This window comes from Hibiscus syriacus, unplaced genomic scaffold (assembly GCF_006381635.1).
Source record: "Hibiscus syriacus cultivar Baekdansim isolate YM2019G1 unplaced genomic scaffold, ASM638163v2 tig00110584_pilon, whole genome shotgun sequence".
Taxonomy (NCBI): Eukaryota; Viridiplantae; Streptophyta; class Magnoliopsida; order Malvales; family Malvaceae; genus Hibiscus; species Hibiscus syriacus.
Genome location: NW_024062792.1, coordinates 996,293 through 1,016,697, shown reverse-complemented (window position 1 = coordinate 1,016,697; position 20,405 = coordinate 996,293). Strand labels below are relative to the sequence as shown.

General features: G+C 36.2%; 1 protein-coding gene across 1 annotated transcript in view; it reads right to left on the bottom strand.

Moving 5' to 3' along the window:
* The window catches only part of LOC120133633 (transcriptional corepressor LEUNIG-like), a 33,295-nt gene extending 15,979 nt beyond the window's left edge, over positions 1 to 17,316 (bottom strand). Inside the window, exons 1-3 of the mRNA XM_039150183.1 lie at positions 17,310 to 17,316; positions 12,953 to 12,958; positions 9,794 to 9,798 (exon numbers count right to left, since the gene is read on the bottom strand). The gene's annotated coding sequence lies outside the window, so the exon portion shown is untranslated. The remainder of the gene's footprint in view (positions 1 to 9,793; positions 9,799 to 12,952; positions 12,959 to 17,309) is intronic.
* Positions 17,317 to 20,405: the final 3,089 nt, after the last annotated feature.

Here is a 20,405-nt window from a genome sequence, read left to right as displayed (position 1 = left end):
TAGTGCCTTACTCTTTCCTAACCTCATCACGACTCTTTGTCGTAAGAAAAAGGTTGTGGAGGAGGAATTTGATAAGATCTTGCTCGACTTGAAGGGTATAACTAGAGAAAAACTCCCTACATTGTTGGGGTTTAATGAAAACAAAGCCAAAAAGAAGGATGACGAAGCTGCAGAGTTTGGTGCAACCCAATATACCACGACAAGGTTAGATGCACTCGAGAAATCAACAAAAGAACAAGGAATCATTTGGAGGCTCTGACCGACAATCTCAAGACCTTATTTGTATATGTCAAGCAAAGACATGATGTTGTGGCATCAGTCTACCAGGAGATGCTCCCACATCTGGCTCAAAATCTCCCAGAATTCCCTGATGAAATCTTGCCAGCATTTGAGGATGCCGTGGCATTTCCAAATGTCACCCAGCATGACACTACGCTCGAGCCAAAAGATGCTGACCCAATCAACATGGTTCCCGAGCAATAACCTAAGCCTGAGTCAGAGCCCTAAACCTAGACTGAGCCCGCCCTATCTAAGGAGACTCCCATTGCTGATGAGCCCACCAATGAGATACCAGCCAGACGAAAATGTCGTGAAAACCTACGCAGCGTAGGACCACTAGACGCTTAAAGAGGTCTGGTGGGCGTGCAGAGACATTGACTGCCAAAGTTCCTGAGGTCCTAAGCACCCCCTGTTGAACCTATATCAGACCTCGAATCAAGCCCTACCCTATTGAGAAAGCACCCACGATGCAACATGGCCACAACGACACTACCACCATAGGAAGTCAAGGTACCTTACATTGCATTGCATAACATATAGTTTAGTTTTAACTTAGTTTTATTAAAGCATTGAGAACAATGCTTCCCTCAAGTTTGGAGGAGGTAGTTTTCTTATTAGGCCATAGCATTATAGAGTTAGCAGAACAGTTATGCCATGCTATTAGTAAAAGTTAGGACAATTTGTTGGAATGAATTAATGATGTCAGATGATGATGAACTCTTTTGGCTAAGAATTGAATGTACATGACTGTTGAGAATGATATGACCAACTTTAGGACTTGATGCGTTGGGAATCATTGAAACACGATTTTATGTCTTCTATGCTTAAGGAACTTATGAAATTTTTATGAAAGAACTCTAGTATGCCTTGACATAAAAATTTGATACTAAGCTTAAATGTTATAGGGTTGCTTAAAGGCTTAATTTGACTCATTTATATTTTGAATTATGTTTAATTGTGAATAAATACTTTGACATAATTGTAGAGGGACACTCCTCTTTGTTGTGGCATTGCGTGGATACTGCATTTTAATAAATGGCAGCCACAAGCATACGAGTGAATGAAAGTAGTCACAGAATTACTTTTCCTCACTAGCTCGGGGATGAAAGGTATGCTCCCATTCATCTAGAGTGTGGGATGATAGTTGTGATAGGCTGACTCCCCTCGTAGCAGTACTTATATTAAAAAAAATTATTAAGTAAATGAGAGTGAATTTTGTGCTTAATTGGATAATAAATGCCTTGGAAAAATGAGGGAACTTGCTTAGGAATTTTCTATCTTTGTTAAGGATAGATTAGATACAATCACCCATAAACACTTACAAAGGATCTTGCCCTAGGGAACATTTCTTGATTTCTTGATGTGTCTAGCATTTTGAAGCCAACTTTTTTGAGGGCTGAAATTTTATCCCATATGATTGTCTTGATTCTAAAATTTTCCATGACATTTTCATTTTGCTGACTGTTATCCATTGCTTAAGGACAAGCAATATCATAAGTTTGGGGGTGTGATAACTCCGTAAAAAAGTTATATTTAAGGTTTTTTTACTTAAGTTATTGATTTTCTAAAGCCTCATATAGGATCATTTATATGCATTTAAGAGCATATAGTTGCATATGGTGGATTTAATGTGCCTTGGCATTTTATTTTAAGAATGGTGCTATTTTATGGGAAATGCTTGTTTTGGTTGTTGATGCGCAGGGTCAAGGAGCAAAGGTGATGTGCAAAGGAAGTTGATGTGGCAAAACAGAATGGAGATGCCATGGCATTTCTGAGTGCAGTAAAAGACAAAAAAGTTAAAGATATTTTTATACAAATCCAGTTGTCATTTGACCACATGTTCTTTGCTGTCAATGCCCATGAGGAGCCCACAACAGCTATTGTACCATCCCTCACATGTGGTAAGTGTGACTTAGGGTACTATTGGAATTTTATACCAAAATTCCTAAGTACACTACCTTAATATATATAGACGATGATGCCACAAAGAGAGGACCTTCTTCTTCCACAATTGAATTCTTTATATTTTTGAGCTAAGGAAGGCGGAGGAGAAACTTATTCTTCTTCCCTTTTCAATTTTCTTTGTGGTATTCCTCCATTAGACGAGCTTGAGAGAGTGGAGACCTTGACGTCTGAGAGGAACAAGCGACGTTAAGATGGTTTGTAGTGGTTGAGGACCTCACGGGATTGCACATCGGGAGTCTTTCCTCCACCTTTGTTGCTTCATCTTTCTTTTTATTTGACGGGTTGTATGGAATGAATTATTCTTATGGATGATTTGAACCCCACCATGAACTAAACCTTATTTGGTGGGGTTTATAATGGATGATTAAATGTTTTTATTTGATAAATGGTTGATACTTTTATGTTTATCACTTGTTTTGCTCATTGTTTTTAATTACTTAAGATTGTAAGAGGTATGAGATTGACCATTTCTTAAGTATATTACTTAGTGTTCGAGAGAAACTAAGTTAATGATCCTTAGTGTTCGAGAGAAAAGAGGGGAAGATCGACATGAACAATGAGTTTTAGCTAATAACTAGAACCTAATCCAATATTAGTGTTCAAGAGAAACTAAGGTAGGATTTCATCGACTAATAGGAGTTGTGCTTAATTGATAGGTTAGATGTTGCTTCTTGGGTCAAGAGGATTCATCGTGGCATTCTAATTTGTCAGGTTCCATGACTAGAGATAACGTAGGGACACTCTTAGTGAACTCTATCAAGCAAGTGAACCACAGGAGTTTAGACCATTCGAAAATACAAACCTTAAAATTCCTTACTGACCCATTAATCATTCCCGTAATAGCTTGTTTGTGTGAGGATTATAAAGTCATATTACTTATTTCTAAGTTGTCAATTCATTCTACCTTGACATTTTCATTTGTTTACCCTGCAAACATTTCAACCTGCCGTGACATTTCCATATTGCTACCCATTCACACTACCATTCAATTTGGCCTTGACATAGTCATTTGTGCATACTTCTAGTTACACTTAGATAAGTTAGTAATTTTTCTGTAACTTAACATGTAATTTCCTCCAATCCCGGTGGAGACGATACTCATCACTGTTTGTGCGATTGTGTATACCTACGCATAATTTGCGTTCAATATATAGTACTCACACAACACAATAATATACTCAAAGGCTACAAACCGTCTATTAGTAGCACTAGTATCTATCACTTTCTCATTCATGTTATTCAACATATTAATCTCTAAGAGACTATCACATATTTTATTTACTATGACTAAATTTGGTATTCCACTCAACCAAATTAATCTCTACTCTGTTAACTTCTCTATTAAGTTTAAAGAGAATTTAACTCGTCAGTATTTTTTTTTATAAAAAAGAGCACATTAAAGAATAATCCACTAGGTAGGTTACTATAAAAGAGAGACGGTACACTAGGCACACTTAAATATCATGTCTTTCATAGAACCAATCATGGACATACATGTTCATAATGCTTTCTCATGTGTCATTTATGAATTTTCTATTTCTTTAATGAAAGTCTGTTAAAGAATTATGCTTGATATTTTTCTCACAATAGTATCTTATTAAGCATACATATTTTTGGGCTCACTATTGTCTTAGTCTTAGTTATCTTCATTACTTTAGTCTTTACTAGTGGTTTATCTCATTTCATAATATTTTACTAAGATTTAAGGACTAACTTAAGGGGTCATTTATTCTATTTCATGTATTTATTCAAAATATGAATTAATAGGCAACAAGTCTTAATAATCTAATCTTACAAGTAGAATCATAATTCCCAAGCAGACTTATTCATTCTCACCATGCCTACAACTTCAACTTTTGCATCATCACCTCTTTAATTAGAATGATCTCGAAATCTACCAAGTTGATCACATCTTTACCATCTTATTTTGATTTTGTTCATTCTAGAACCATAAAAATTCTAACTAAATTAACCTTTGAGAAATAATTTACTAACAATAATTTTACTTTAAATAATTTATTGATAATAATAAAATCATTATCTTTAATATCTCACATCTTTGTTTCAAGAGATTTTGAGAATCAAAACACCTCTTTAATAAGGACATTTAATTTTGAGAATCAAAACAACTCTTGTACAAATTAATCAATTTGAACCTTCAAAATTACTTAGAACTTCTCAAAGAAAGCGAAATTACTAGTATGAAAAAATAATACTAAACATGATAAATGTCAACATAATCACCAATGTTATTAACAATAATACTTTTCATAAAGTAAATATCAATTAATATAACCAATATTTTATCACTTTAGTTATATTCAAATTTCTCAAAGTGAACTCAGGACCTTAAGGATAACAACAATACCTTTTTTGAGTTGCTATTAATTATAATCCCCATAAGATCATCAACACGAACCTTTAAAGATCATTTCAAGCTTTTCATGCATGCAAGGATAACAAAAAAACATGATTAAAGCATATATTTAATCGAAAAGTAACTCATATGAATTAGACTTTTCCTTAGCCTTACTTTAGGATTTATCAAAACTAGTTTATCATTTAAGATTCTAAACTTTAAGAACCATTCACTGTTATGACGATTCATTTATTTTAAAAGCACTTAAAATACAATGGCTGTCAAATTAATTACTATACACTGTTTATAAACGTTTATAATTTGATAATAAAACTCTATAATGAAGCTTTCAATACGAAACTTTAAAATTTCCATAATGTTTATAATAATCAAAAGAAAATATAATTATCGCATTAAACACATGCTATAAAGCATGCGTTTTCATCCTCTATTAAATTCATCAATAGAAAATTAAACAATTTTGCAAATACTATTGCAAACATAGTTATTAAATATTTAAAATTTGAATTAAAAAAAGTTTAAATTATTGATTATTTTCTATCGTACGTTTCCTTACTCAATGCATCTTTCCTTTAAACAATTCAATACTTTCAAGTTTCCTCCGTTATAAAGGAATTGAATGCTATTTAAAGAATGTTTTCAAACATTTACTATTCCACGAACCATAGAAGAAGCATACCAAACGTTGGTTATTTTAAAATGTATTTTATGGCTTAAGGAAAGTTTTATATAATACGAAGAATTCAAAGTAATTCTTCATTTAACTTGAGAAAACGTTTTTGTTTATTTAAAGACACCAAATTATAACGAAATAATTTGATAATAGTTATGCACGAACTAATTTACCTCAGTGGTTACAAAAATCGTTGTTGTTCCTAGAGGTCATGAGTTCGAGCACCAGCGACTACATCAGGATGATTGAGCGTTTATTGTCAAATGTTTGAGAGTATTTTGAACATATACTACTTTGTAATCATCTTACTAATGATATGATATGTGTATTTCCCATCGAATTTCCTTCAAGATAGATTTTCTTTGAAGCGTCTTAAATTTGAATAATTGTATAGTATATGGACTAATGGTCGATTAAATATTTTGATGGGGGTCGAAATATTGAACTATATAAGAAAAATAAAATCGACAGAAAATGGTAAAAATTTAAAGTTCATCAAATCACAAAATATATCACAAGTTCCAGATCAAAAACCAATAAAATACTTTAATAATCCAAATCCCGTAAAAATAAAAGTGTTTAACATCAACGAAAATAAATATCATCAAGTCTGAAAAGAAAATATCCATACTATGTCTGAAAGGGAACGACAAATAACGATCCTCCAAGTACCGGTCCTAAATCTAAGGGTCTGAGTAATCTAAAAAGACGAAAACTAAGAAGTGAGCTACGGAGCCCAATGTGTTCTCTATAACAATAATTTAGAGAAAATATTCAGGAATGCACATTAGAATGGGGATTAAACCCTATACAGAAACAAGAAGGGGACGAGGACTCATGCAGGAACGAAGTCCCAAACAGAAGGAGAATGGGGAATGAGATCCCTTACAAAATTAGAATGGGGAACGAGGTCCCTTACTGAATTAGAATGGGGAACGAAGCCTCATACAAAATCAGAATGCACCATTATAAAGATTATGAATGGCTTTTAGGTCAGAATTTGGTCAAACGGACTGCAAAAATAGACTCAAGACGTCAAAAAACATAAGGATAGATGGTTTTAGAAAAGTTAACTGTTAAAGTCAAAGTCAACATTTAATGGTTGGGTAAACGAGTCGGGTCAATAGGTCAGTGACCGGCCCAGCTGGATTGGTCCAAGGGGTAACCAATTTTTCCGTTCTCAACTTCCAGAATAATCCCACACTCGTACGATGACATTTAGGGGCGCGTGAGAAGCCGTTCGAAGATAATTTTTGCACAAAAAATTCATTAAAAAAATAAGACATGAGGAACCACTTACCGAGGTCGGTTTGTGAAGAAGCATGATGGAATTGGATGTTATTGAAAACCAAAACCTAAACTCCAACAACAAAGGATGACTAAAAGAGAGTACCGGGTAAATGACGACAACAAGATTGACACAATGACACCGGCGGTGAGAGTCACGATTGTAGGAGTAGGGACCAATCAGAAGGAAAACACAAGTTGTTTGGGAGAGAAGAAAAAGAAAACAAGGGGGCTAGGTTAATCAAAAACAGGAAAAAGAAATAAAGAATATGATTTTAAAATAGACTAAGGGAAAATTATGCTCTAAGTCCTTGAACTTCTAAAAATTATTAAATATGTTTCACTAGTTTTAAAACTATTCAATTTGACCCCTAAACCTAGGGTGTGACAATCCTCCCCTAAAGAAAATTTTGGCCTCGAAAGTTTAACCTAGAGGAAAAGGATGAAGGTACTGCTCCTCCATGGACTTCTGAGTCTCCTAGGTAGCCTTAGAAAGACTACTACTATACCAAAGAATCTTAACCATCAGAATACGTTGACTCCTCAAAACTCAATCCTCGAAGGTAAGAATCCGAATAGGTTCCTCCTCATAACTGAAATCAAGTCTCAGCTCGACATCCTCTACAGAAATAATATGAGACAGATCAGAACGGTAGTGTCTTAACATAGAGACATGAAAGAAATCATGAATACGCTCAAGCTCAGGTGATAACTCAAGCTGATATGCAACATGACTAACTTGACACAAAATCTGATAGGGTCCAATAAACCTCAGACTCAATTTGCCTTTATGATCGAACATGATAACTTTTTTCCACGAAGATACTTCAAGAAAAACATGGTCACCAACATAGAATTCAATGTCTCGTCTTTTCAAATCAGCATAAGACCTTTGCCTATCAAAAGTAGCCTTAAGCCTATTTTGAATCAATCTAATTATACTCTCAGTCTCCTGAATAAGATCGGGTCCTACAACCCTCATGTTGGACAACTCAATCCAATATACTGGGGTACGACACCTACGACCATACAATGCCTCATATGGTGCCATCTGAATATTGGTCTTATAACTATTGTTGTAGACAAACTCAGCCAAAAGCAAGTGATCCTCCCAACTGCCCCAGAAATCAATAATACACCCCTCAACATATCCTCCAGAATCTGAATAGCACACTCAAACTGACCATCAGACTGTGGGTGATAAGTTGTACTGAATTTCAATCGGGTACCCAAGGCTTGATGAAGAGCCTTTCAAAATCGTGACGTAAACCTCGGATCTTGATAATAAATAATAGACAAATGAACTCCATAAAGACGAACAATCTCAAAAACATACAACCAAGCTAATCTGTCTAGAGAATAATTAGTATGAACCCAAATAAAATGGGCAGATTTTGTGAGATGATCAACAATAACCCATACAAAATCTTTCTTGGATCGCTTCAACGGTAATACACTAACAAAAGCCATGGTTACTCGCTTCCATTTCCACTTGTGGATCTGAATGGGTTGAAGTAAACTAGAAGGAAACTGATGCTCAACTTTCACTTGCTGATGGTCAAACACTTAGCGACATACTCAGTGGCATCTCTTTTCAAACAAGATCAGTAATACCTCTCTCGGATGTTCTGGTATATTGTAAAACCACCAAGATGCATTGAATAAGGATTATCATGAGCGTCCCGTAAAATAGCAGTCCGTAACTCAAGATCATTCGGAACAAAATAACATCCCCGAAAATATAATACACCATCCTAGTCGAAGGTATACTCAGAATCAAAACCCTATTCAGCTTGTTTTGCAAACAAGAATTAGGTTGCATCAAGAGACTGCTTGGACTTAATCTCATTCGCCATAGTAGGCTTAACCTGAAGCTTTGCTAACAAAGTACCATCATCATACAAGCTCAAATTGGTGAACATCACCATCAAATCGGTAGTCGCTCTCCATCTCAAAGCATCGACAACTACATTAGCCTTTACAGGATGATACTCAATCTCGAAATCATAGTCGTTCAGAAACTCTAACCAGTGACATTCTCTCAAGTTCAGTTCCTTCTGGGTCAACAAATATTTTAGGCTTTTATGGTCAGTAAAGATATAACACTTCTCCCCGTAAAGATAGTGTCTCTAAATTTTTAACGTAAAAACCACTACAAGTAACTTGAGATCGTGTTTGGGGTAATTACATTCATGTAATTTCAACTAATGAGACGCTGATAATAACCAGAATGAAGATCAATCTTAGAGAAAATGGAAGCCCCACGAAATTGATCAAACAAATCATCGATGTAAGATAATGGGTATTTTTTCTTAACAATAACTTTATTCAACTTCCGATAATTGATACATAAACACAACAATCGATCTTTTTTCTTAACAAAGAGCACATGAGCTCCCCATAGAGAATTACTTGGCTGAATAAAACCTTGATCCAATAACTCATGTAAATAAACCTTCAACTCTCTCAACTCCTTAGGTGCCATGCAATAAGGATCCATGGACATTGGTGCAGTACCTGGATATAGTTCATTTCCAAACTCAACCTCCCTATATGATGGAACACCTGATAACTCTTCTGGAAATACCTCCAAAAAGTTTATCACAGTATGGATCTGCTCAACTCCAACAGTGGACTTATTCGAATCCAGAATATATGCAAGTACGCTACGACAACCTTTCAGATCATCCTCTCGACTACCAAGGCTGAAATGACATTAGACAGATAACCTCGATGCTTACCAATCAGGATAACCTTCATTCCATTCAAATTTTTCAAAGTCGCTCTCTTACGTTCATAATTCAAATTAACCCGATGTTCTTTCAACCAATCAATGCCCAAAATAAAATCGAACTCATCAAGAGAAAGTTCTATAAGGTTTTCCAGAAAAGTCTCTCCACTGAGCTCAAGAGGACAATTACGATAAATTTTGTCAACCGATACAAATTGATCGATATGAGATTGAACAATAACATAACTGGTAGTCGACTCAACAGGAATTTCAAGGTTATGGGCAATAGAACTCGCAACATAGGAATGGGTAGACCCGCCATCAAGTAAAGAAAATTAATGAACAGAATGAATAGTAAAAGTACATGCAATAACATATGGCTCATCACAATCCTCGCAACGTCTCGTAGCATAGACAAGAGTAGGTTGTCTAGACTTAGATCTCGTAGAACCTCTAACTGAGGTAGATCACCCTCTACCTGAACTTGATGCATGACAAGATGAGGCAGGTCGACTCTGACCACTACCCCTCAAAGTTTGAAATGAACCTTGAGAACGTGCAAGAGTTTGATAATTATGAGCAGGCTATAAGCAATCTCTCAGAAAATACTCAGTGGAACCACACCAGAAAAATGTCCCCAACTTCTTACGAAAATCCCCATCATGGGCTCTACTACAGAAGATATAAGTAGGCACAACTCGTTGTGCAGAAGCAACATCTCTACTCTCAGATCAACCAAACGAAGCAACATGCATGGACCTAGAGTAAAACCTCGTTAAATTATTTTTGGGGGTTTTCCAAGACTTAAAGAAGAACCAAAAGGACCCTCAAAACCAGATTGCTTTCTTTTCTAACTGTAATGCTCTCTACTGAGGTCTTCTATATCCTCAGTAGGCTTAGCTCGATCCACGATCTGAATAAATTCTCTTACATGAAGTGTAACAATTTGACTATAAATCCCCATTGCAAACCTCTCTAAAATAATAAACACTCGCCTTGTTCAGTAATGATGAGTTTGGTAGCATACTTACTGAGGCGTAGAAACTTCATCTCATAATCCTGAACCATCATATAAACATGTTCAAAATCCATAAACTCTTGTTTCCGCTCTTTCAGATAACGACTACCCACAAACCAGCTCTAAAAGGTACATGAAAAAAACTTATAGGTCAACTGATCCCTTGTAGTAGTCATTTTCACTAAATTCCACCAATTTAGAGCATCAACATTCAGTAGCGAGACAACATCTTGAAGTCTCCGATCAATTGAATAATCCATCTCATCTAACAGACACTCAACCTTCTCAATCCAATATTCCCTGATAGACGGAGATGCTCGAGTGAGCCTTTAAAATATTCTGCCATTACATAACACCGTCGATGAGGCAATAATGGCAGTATCCTCTAGTTGAACCCCAATAGATCTCTGAAGTAAACATAATACTTCTCGACCCACAATAGCATTCTCAAAAACATCCACGTATATTTCTCCAATGGTAGGTGTATGCTCAGTATGCTCATTCGGATAAGGAGAATCAGACACTCGAGTACATCCAGTCGGCTCAGAAGAATCAGATGCTTGAGTACTGATGATTCCATAAAAAGGTCACATTTTGGGACCTTTTCACTTAAGTTATTGAATATATAAGAGCCTATTTAGGACCATGTAGATGCATTTAGGAGCATATAGTTGCATGTGGTGGAATTCTGTTTGTCGTGGCATTTTATATTGAAATCGGTGCTGCTTTATGGGGAAGGTGTTTGTTCGGTGATGTGTAGGAATTAAAAGCAAGGAAAAGAGAAAAGGAAATGCCGTGACATAAGGGGACTGCTAAGCAGAATGAAAATTCCGAGTTGGAATGGCATTTCGAGAGCGAACAAGTTGGAAGTTTATATCTTGAAGCCAGTTGTCCCTGTTTTCACGTGATCTCTGACCGGGGACAAGAAATCCGCCTCGAGGATCCGCCTGGAGGGATCAGCGCTGCTACAGTCGATCCTGCTGATCGCGTCGCCCTACTGTAAATCTTATCTGTCCTTGAGCTTTTGCAATAGGATTATGCTGGGTACTCAACCAACAACCCAGGTTGGATCAATGCCAACTCTTCCTAATCCTTATGTGATTTAAGCATGGTTTGGGGTATCCTAGAAATTTTAACACCAAGTCCTAGGGTTAATCTTCCCCTATAAATAGAGGATGAAGCCACAATGAAGAAGACTTTAGTTCCACACCATTTTGAGCTTAAAATTCAGAGGGAAAAGGTCTCTTATTTCTCCATCAATTCTATTTTCCGTGGCATTTCTCCGTGACAAGCTTGAGGGAGTGGCGTTCTAGGCATCCGAGAGGAGCTAGTTCGCTGGGGCAGTTCGTGGTGGCCGAGGGAAGCTCCGACAGTGCACGTCGAAGGCTTTTCCTCATTCCCTTTGTTCTTTGCTTTAATATTTTATCATTTGGGTTGTAAGGAACGGATAAATTTGCTTTGTGCTTGCTTATTTCGAACCCCACCATGAACTAATTCTATTTGGTGGGAGTTCATTTTGGATGTTTTATTTCAATGAATGGTTATTTTTCTATGATATAATCTGTTTTGTTTATGAAGCTTAGTGTCTTAAGGTTGTAGGAGCTACGAGAGTAGCCATTCCTTAGGAGATTACTTAGGGTTCGAGAGAATATCTAGGTAGCACATCCTTAGTGTTCGAGAGAAATTAGGGAGGAACCACATAAGCAAAGGGTTCTAGATAGTAACTATGCCTAATCCACCTTAGAGATAAGGCTAGGATTTCATTCGACTAAAAGGAGTTGTGCATGAACGATAGGTTAGATGTTAATGCTACCGCAAAAAGGTATTGTTGAGACATATCCTGTTATCTGGACCAATAGGATCACTGCAGGGGTTTACGCCAACCGGTTTTGCCAGGGCATCTTCAATCTGTCGAGTCCCTTACTAGAGATAACATAGGGCACCTTAGTAGACTCTGTCAGGCAGACAAGGCATAGAAGTAAGACCATTATGAGAAGTGGACTTAGATTTTCCTTAGTGACTCCTATCACTTATTCCCATAGTAGTTTGTCGTGTGAGAAAGGCAAAGTCATATCAATTAAATCTTATATTTACATTTCATTTTGCCTTGACATTTCTCTTTGTTTGCACTCAACACAATTCAATTTGCCACGACATTTCCATCCACTTTGCCACGACATATCCATTTGCTACCAGACTACCACCATTCCATTCCATGACATCCATATTATTTTACCGCAACATTATCATTTGTACATACCATCACTAACTTTACTTAGGTGACAAAGTAAAGCGCTTTGATAGAACTTATTTGATTTCCTCCAATCCCTGTGGAGACGATACTCACTTATCACTGTATTACTTGTTCGATTGTGTATACTTGTACATATATCCACACTCATATTTAGTACTCATACCGAGCGAACAAGTACGTCCATCAAACTACCCAACCTCAGGAACTGGAGGATCTCTATCAGAAAGGATATCAACCTCTATGGCCCCGAGCGCTACCAACCTTACGCAACGATACAAGATAATGTGTTCTCCTACTGGGCGACATACTAACTAATGTGTCTGAAATAAAAAGAGAATGCACATAACTAAAGTCAGATCCGATACTAGAATCTCAAATCAAAATATTTATGTTTGAAAACAAATAATTTAAAATCAATAGCAAATATTTACAATCAAAACACATTTTAGAAATCATTTTCCAAACCTTGAAACTTTTGATGCATAAAATAATTGTTTTACATAACAATATAAAATTCAACGGGTAGCACAGTCCGAGGGTTAAACCTAGCCTCTAATACCACTAAATATAACCCCCTTAACCCGGTCTAGATGTTATGACCGAATCTCAGATATTACAACAAAGATGAATTGGAAGAATTAGAAAATTCATATTTGACATGCATGGACAGAAAATGGTAAAAATCTCGAAGTTCATCTTACCATAAGTTCCAAATCAAAATCCAATAAAATACTTTATTAATCCAAATCCCGTAAAAATAAAAGTGGTTAACATCAAAGAAAATAAATATCATCAAGTTTGAAAAGAAAATATCCATACTATGTCTGAAAGAGAAAGACAAATAACAATCCTCCAAGTACCGGGCATAAATCTAAGGGTCTGAGTAATCTAAAAAGATAGAAACTAAGAAGTGAGATAAGAGGCCTAGTGTGTTCTCTAAAGTGATATAAGCATTACAATAAAAAATAATTTGATACAACCAATATGTAATAGTAATTCAGAGATAAATGTTCAGGAATGCATCATAAGAATGAGGATTAAACCCCATACAAAAATAGGATGGGGATGAGGTCCCATACAAAATCAAGAAAGGGAACGAAGTCCCATGCAGAATCAAAATGGGGACCAGGGTCCCTTATAGAATCAGAATGGGGAACGAAGCCACTTACAGAGTTAGGACGGGGAACGGAGTCCCATACAATGTCAGGACGGGGAACGAATTCCCATGCAGAATCAAAATGCATTGGTATAAAGATAATGAATGATGTCGTAATATTCAGGAATAAAATATATCTCAGATAATCAAAAACATGATAAACAGGCTTTCAAGTTAGAATTTGGCTGAACGGACTATAAAAACGGATTCATGATGTCGAAAAAATAGCGGTATGTGGTTTCAAAAAAGTCAACGGTAAACGATCAATGGGTTGGGTCAAAGGGTTAACAGGTCGGGTAAACATGTCAGGTAAACTGGTCGATGATCGACCCAACCAGTTCGGTCCAAAGAGTGACTGGTTTAGTCAGTCTCAACTGCCAGAACATTCCCACACGCGCACGACAGCATGAAAATTCCAGATAAATAAAATAAGAGACGAGAAACCACTTACCGAGGTTGGTCTACGAAGAAGCAACATGAAATTGTGTTTTCTTGAAAACTTAAACCTAAACTCCCTCACTAACGCTAAGAATAACAATAAATGACTAAACGAGGTTACCTGGCGAACGGTGACAGTGAGACAGACATTGTGACACTGGCGGTGAGAGTCGCGTTGGTCGGAGCAGGGACCAATCAGAAGAAAAACACAAGTTGTTTGAGAGAGAAAAGAAAAAGAAAACAAGGGATTAGGTTAATCAGAAACATGAAAAGGAGGGAAAAGAAGGAAGATTAAGGTCTTAAAATAGACTAAGGGAAAATTATGCTCTAAGTCCTCGAACTTCTTGAAATTATTAAATACGTTTCAATAGTTTTGAAACTATTCAATTTGACTTTTGAACCTAGGGTGTAACATGAGCACTGCATATGTAAGAGTATAAGCATTCATTGTAAAATGATTGAGAGTTTTTGTACATATAGTAACTTGTATTCACCCCAGATTTATATATAAAAAAACTCAAAATTCACAAGATAACACCTAATTTGTCTAATATTTAAACTTACAATAACTGAAACTGTTATTAGAACAACATATATTGAGAAACGAGGTTATCATTCTTTAGTTCGAACTCTATTTGATTAAATATTTAATAAATTATTATATTTTTTAATTTAAATATTTATTTTTACATATACTAAAATACTATTAAATCAAAATTATATAAAATGTATAAATTTTTTAACAGGGGTCGGGGCCCCTTTTGGCCCAACAGAGCTCTGCCGATGTGAATGGTTCCCTACGGTTAGGACGACTTTTCAAATTTTGTACACCCGATACATGGAGTAAACTAGCGACGGTACCACTTTTCTCTCATCTCAAAACAACACTTATAAACATGTTTATGAAAACCAAAGAAAGTGTTTATAAAGCAAACATTTGCTTAGGGATTTCACCAAATGAATGGAAATTTTCCACTATTTTATAACCTAAAATAGTTACGGTAAAATCTTTATTTTTAAAATACAATTTAAAGATCTTAAAATAAAATTAAAAGACATTTAGAATTGAATTACAATTGAGCATTAACAACAAAAATAAATATATCCTCTATTCTATATTTAAGAGTCAAATTTAGATATCCAGATTCATACAAGTAATGCATACTACCAATCCTAAATCTACCATAAATAATAATTTTTAATATCTAAATCCAAAAACAATAGGTGAAATATCCAAATATTCCCTCCAAATAATAACAGTTAAGCTTTGGGCGGATAGGTAGTTTGACTTCACTGGCTGATAATTGAGAATATAAATAGGTGAAAAAGAATCCGAGAAAATTCACCCCAAATTACAATCTTTCCTTTTCAAGAAGCAAGTACCGGTTTGTTATTTTAGCGCAGAGCGAACCGGAAAAGAAGAAATAAGCAAATCCATAACTTCTTTTCAATTCTCTTATTCAAAACAACTCAACATCAATCCTGTTGATTGAGTATTCAAATCTTTGTACTTTCTATTACAACCTTGGGTCGGTGTAGAGGTGATGAAGAACAAAGTCATAGATTTGTCGAAGGCCATAGCTACGACTGAATCCTTGTCATAGTATGAGATAATAAAGCCAAAACACAAGGGCTACGATGGAGGAGATTGAGAGAAATCATCCAAGGATGAGTCCGAGGAGTGTCAAAGTGGTAAGGAGAAACCAAAAAAGGGAAAGGCCAACCTATTCCGTGAGTCGAGACCAAAAAAGTATCTTAGTTATTTCCTTTGTAACGAGAATCACATGATGAGGGATTACCCGATGAAGGACAAGGTGGCTTCCATATTGAGTCAAGAATATGAGCTAGATGGTGAGGTAGCTAGGCTTGACACAATTGTGAGCATCAGGGCCAACAAACCGAAGGTAGAAGTTGAGTAACCAAAGTGCCCCCAAGAGGAGGGGTCACAGAAGTCTTAAGGGCATGATGATCGAGCCAAGGTGTCTAAGGGAGAGGAAGAGTCCAAAGATGAGGAGGCATGAGGCTTGGCACGATGGTCATGGGCTCTGTCAAGGTGAACGGATCTAAAGATAGAAATGGTTGATGTACATCGACATCAATGTTATAGGAAAATAGAAAAGTGCTCTAATAGACCCAGGGAACCCGATCTGTTCATATCAAAGAGAGCTGCAGATGAGCTTGGTCTCCGAGTGGAGAAGTCGAATGGCTACATAAAGACGGTTAATTCCAAGGAAGTGCTCATTTATGGAGTAGCGAGGATGGTGGAGTTACGAATTGGTGAGTGGAGGAAGAAGAAAGATTTTAAGGTAGTTTTGCTGGATGGCTTTGATTTTGTTGTTGGGTTAAGCTTCATTGAGCAAATTCAAGCTTTCATCACGCCCAATCAAGACATCCTGTACGTCACTGGTCTACATTGGACGTGCATTGTGCTAACATACCAAGATAAAGGAAAGGGGGCCAAGGCATTGTTAGCCATTCAATTTGGTAAAGATCTTTCGAAGGAGAAAAACATCACTTTAGAGGTAACTGTTGGGGAAAAAACCGAGGAAGGAACCAAGGGACCCTAGATTTCAAGGGACATGGAGACACCACCAATGGATGAGTTGGTAGAGATACTAGACTTTAAGGAAGAAGGGTCGATGCAATAAGGGGCACCAAACTTCGAGAAGAAAATATCGATGAAAGAGGCACCGAGCTTTATGGAGGAAACATCGATGCCAAAGAAACTAGAATTTGGGGAGAAAAGAGGGTTGATGTATTTTTGGGTGAATACAACTGATGGAAAAGAGGTACATCTCGAACACGGATCTTGTGTGGTTAAGTCTAATTTGCCATCTTCGATGAGTGTAGGTCAGGAGATACCTAGTCATCAAGTTGAAGGGACCAAAGGTTAGAAGGGGCATGCGAGACCTTTCAGAGTTCAAGATGGCACGTCAAGGATGCTGATGAATCTGGGAGTTCAACCGAGGGGTCATCCAAGCTTATGCCAAATGATCAAGGGGGTCCATGCCAAGGCAAGTTTAGATGAGTAGGAAAGAGTTCCTACAAATGAGATGTGCACATGGGGACGAGAGAGTATGGAGTTACATGGAGGTAAAAGATGAGGCCAGGGATTCACATATTTAAACCACAACAAACCAAGGCACCGAGTGGGATCCAAAGGGGCCAAGTCCGAGCACAGTCTAATACAACGACGATGGCGTGCTAGGTTTAGTGGGGGAGAATGTCATGCCCCATGAGATCAAGCTTGAAACATGTCCTCTAGTGTATGCAACAGAGGTTCTAAAGGGCATGTTGTGCATGACCAATCCACCAAATTTGGCCCAAAACAGGGAAAGTTCTAAGTGGCCTGAGCCCGATAACATTGATCGTGCAAATATGGGAAATGATACCTTGGCAGTTTGTGTCCACATTGGCCTTGAGAAAAAGGTAGGAAATATCATATCAAGGAGGATTATGTGGGAATCTTTCCATATCGATGAAGATATTAAATTCAAGGAAAGAAGGGGACTAATTGATTTGATTTGATTGTAATTTGATAAGCTTTCCTTATATATGGAGTTTGTAATTAATAGGACTCATCTTAGTCATTAATCTAGTTTAATCTTAGCCATAAATTGTAAGGGGATTCAACTATAAATAAAGGCCTCCCTACCTCATTTGTACTCACTTAACTTTTCAGTAATCAAGAGCATTCACCCAAATCTCTTTCTTCTTGTTCTTTAATAGCTTTCTCTTCTCTCTAGTGTTTTTACTTCCGTATTCTAGTAAGTGTTCTTACTTAGTGTTTTCAGGCTTACTTAGATGCATAATTGAGTAAATAGCCTCAAGAGGTGTCTAAGACCGCACGTTTTGGAGTTAGGATCTCCAAAGGCGTGAAAATATGATCAAAATAACATTGTAGGTTTTGATAAACCCAACTACATATAAGAAAATATCTTTTTTTTATATATTTTAATTTGGGATGAATACTCGATCGAATCTAGTTAAAATATTTTGAGTTTGTAACACCCTATACCAGGTCCAAGTGTCCAAGCTGGATACCTGAGCATACATTAGGTTTCAATCGTGTTGGACGGATCAACATCCACATTACACACATTTCGTGGAAGCAAACAAATTAAAATCTCTTATTATTCTTCACTCTCAATGTTCAATGTAACTAACATGCAATTGAATCTCAATTAAACATGCAAACATTACATTTAAACATTTAGGGGTATTTTGGTCATGTCATATCATATAATAAATCAACAACTCAAATCACCTAATTAAGGTTACCACATGTTAAACATTTTCATAAGGAAGTAGCACGCAAAATTTCATACCAACCGAACATCAGACAATCACTCAATCGATCATACAAGATTAGGGACTGAACATAATCATTTAGGGGTCAAATTAGAATTTAAGAGCACTTCAGACCTTTAACGAATGCAATTTTACTTTTTTTCGATCGAGCAAAACTACTAAGGGATCAATCCTTTCTTAAAAAGGATAGATTCTTTGCAAAACATAAACTTTGGGATTGATCCTTTATCTTAAGACATCGATCATTTTTCTAAAAAACTTTAGATTTATCAAGAACATGCATATTTAGTCAACTAATCACCCACATAAAAGTAATCATGGATTAGGAATATGCTTGGACACTATTCAACCACTTAATACATGTCAAAACAAAACTATAACATGCTTTATAACACAAGTCAACACATTAATCAAGGATTTGACACCAAAAGCCAACAATTTCATAAAAATTCATTTCAAGCACAACTCACCTAGTCATTTTTGGTATTTAAGGTCGTTTCATGCAACCTAAGAATCTAACATGTTTAGTTTACCATGTTACGCTTGCCTACGCACTCCAAACACTTATTTAAGGCCTAAATCAACATTTGAGTACTCACATTCTTTAGTTAAACAAGTTCTTGCATAATATTCTCAAATCAACACATTATACCATCATCAATCTTCAAGTATAAAACAAGTTTTACAAGTCTAGTCCATACATCAAAAGTAATCAATACCACATATATTTATAAGTCGCAAACGTAACCCATATTGCCACAATTAGCTTTCTGAAAAACACATACACTTCATTGAGCCATTGCCTTGCTTGATCACTCTCGATGCCATGTCTCTCGCCTCCACTCGATTCCATTACTTTAAAAAGTTTTAACAACGAGTGTGAGCTAATAAAGCCCAATGAGTGACAATCATTCAAAGACAATGCACATAGTCAAGATGAAGCATGGCCCTATATGATCATGTTTAATATGCCCTTACCTCGTCGTACAAGTAACATCATGACATGCTTAAATGATCAATTACATATTCTAAATGCACATAAGTTCCAGAATTTACCAATGTTACATAATTGCTTAAGTCATGGCATTCACAAGCACTCATGTACAATTACCTTCCTTAGAAAGGAACACACACAAAATACACATACTTTCATTTGAAGATTATTGGCCTTTGTTTGAAACACAACTCACTCATTGGATAAACAAACTCTATACAACTCCCATTTTGTTTACGGACTCACATAGGTCCAAAACCATGAATTATAGAGAAAAGCTATACGCCCAACCAAACCCCGTATCTTCTTGAAGAAAAGCTCTACATATTGACCAAACCCCGTATAATCTCGAATGACACACACTTATACAAAACACATAGACTACCCTTTTCTATGCATGCCTTTTATATCCAAAGGTCATATTATGAACAATAGTCAGTTAATTCAAGTTTACCAAGAGTGGTTGTCAATGATGCATAGTTTTCACATATTGATTCAATTACATTTTGAAACACACTTACGGATAGTTGTCATGATCACCCACATATATGGACAGTGAGAAAGTTCAGTTCGTCCAATCACATATTCACATTATACACTTTCACTTTAAATACACATCGAAATTGGTGATCATGATCAACTAACATATTCAGAATATATATAGATTTTTGAAAATCGCTTTCCAAACCCAATGCATCATTTGCAACACAACACATTCACATTTCCCCAATTCTGATATATGAGACATCGTACATAATTCGATATAACTCCTATTTCATATTCATGTTTTCAATATACGTGTCATCACATACAAATCAACATAATTCAAATCATCATCAACATCATTATCAAAAACACATAAACATGTAAAAATTAATCAAATGCATCAACTAAACAAACCTCAACCTTGAATCATATC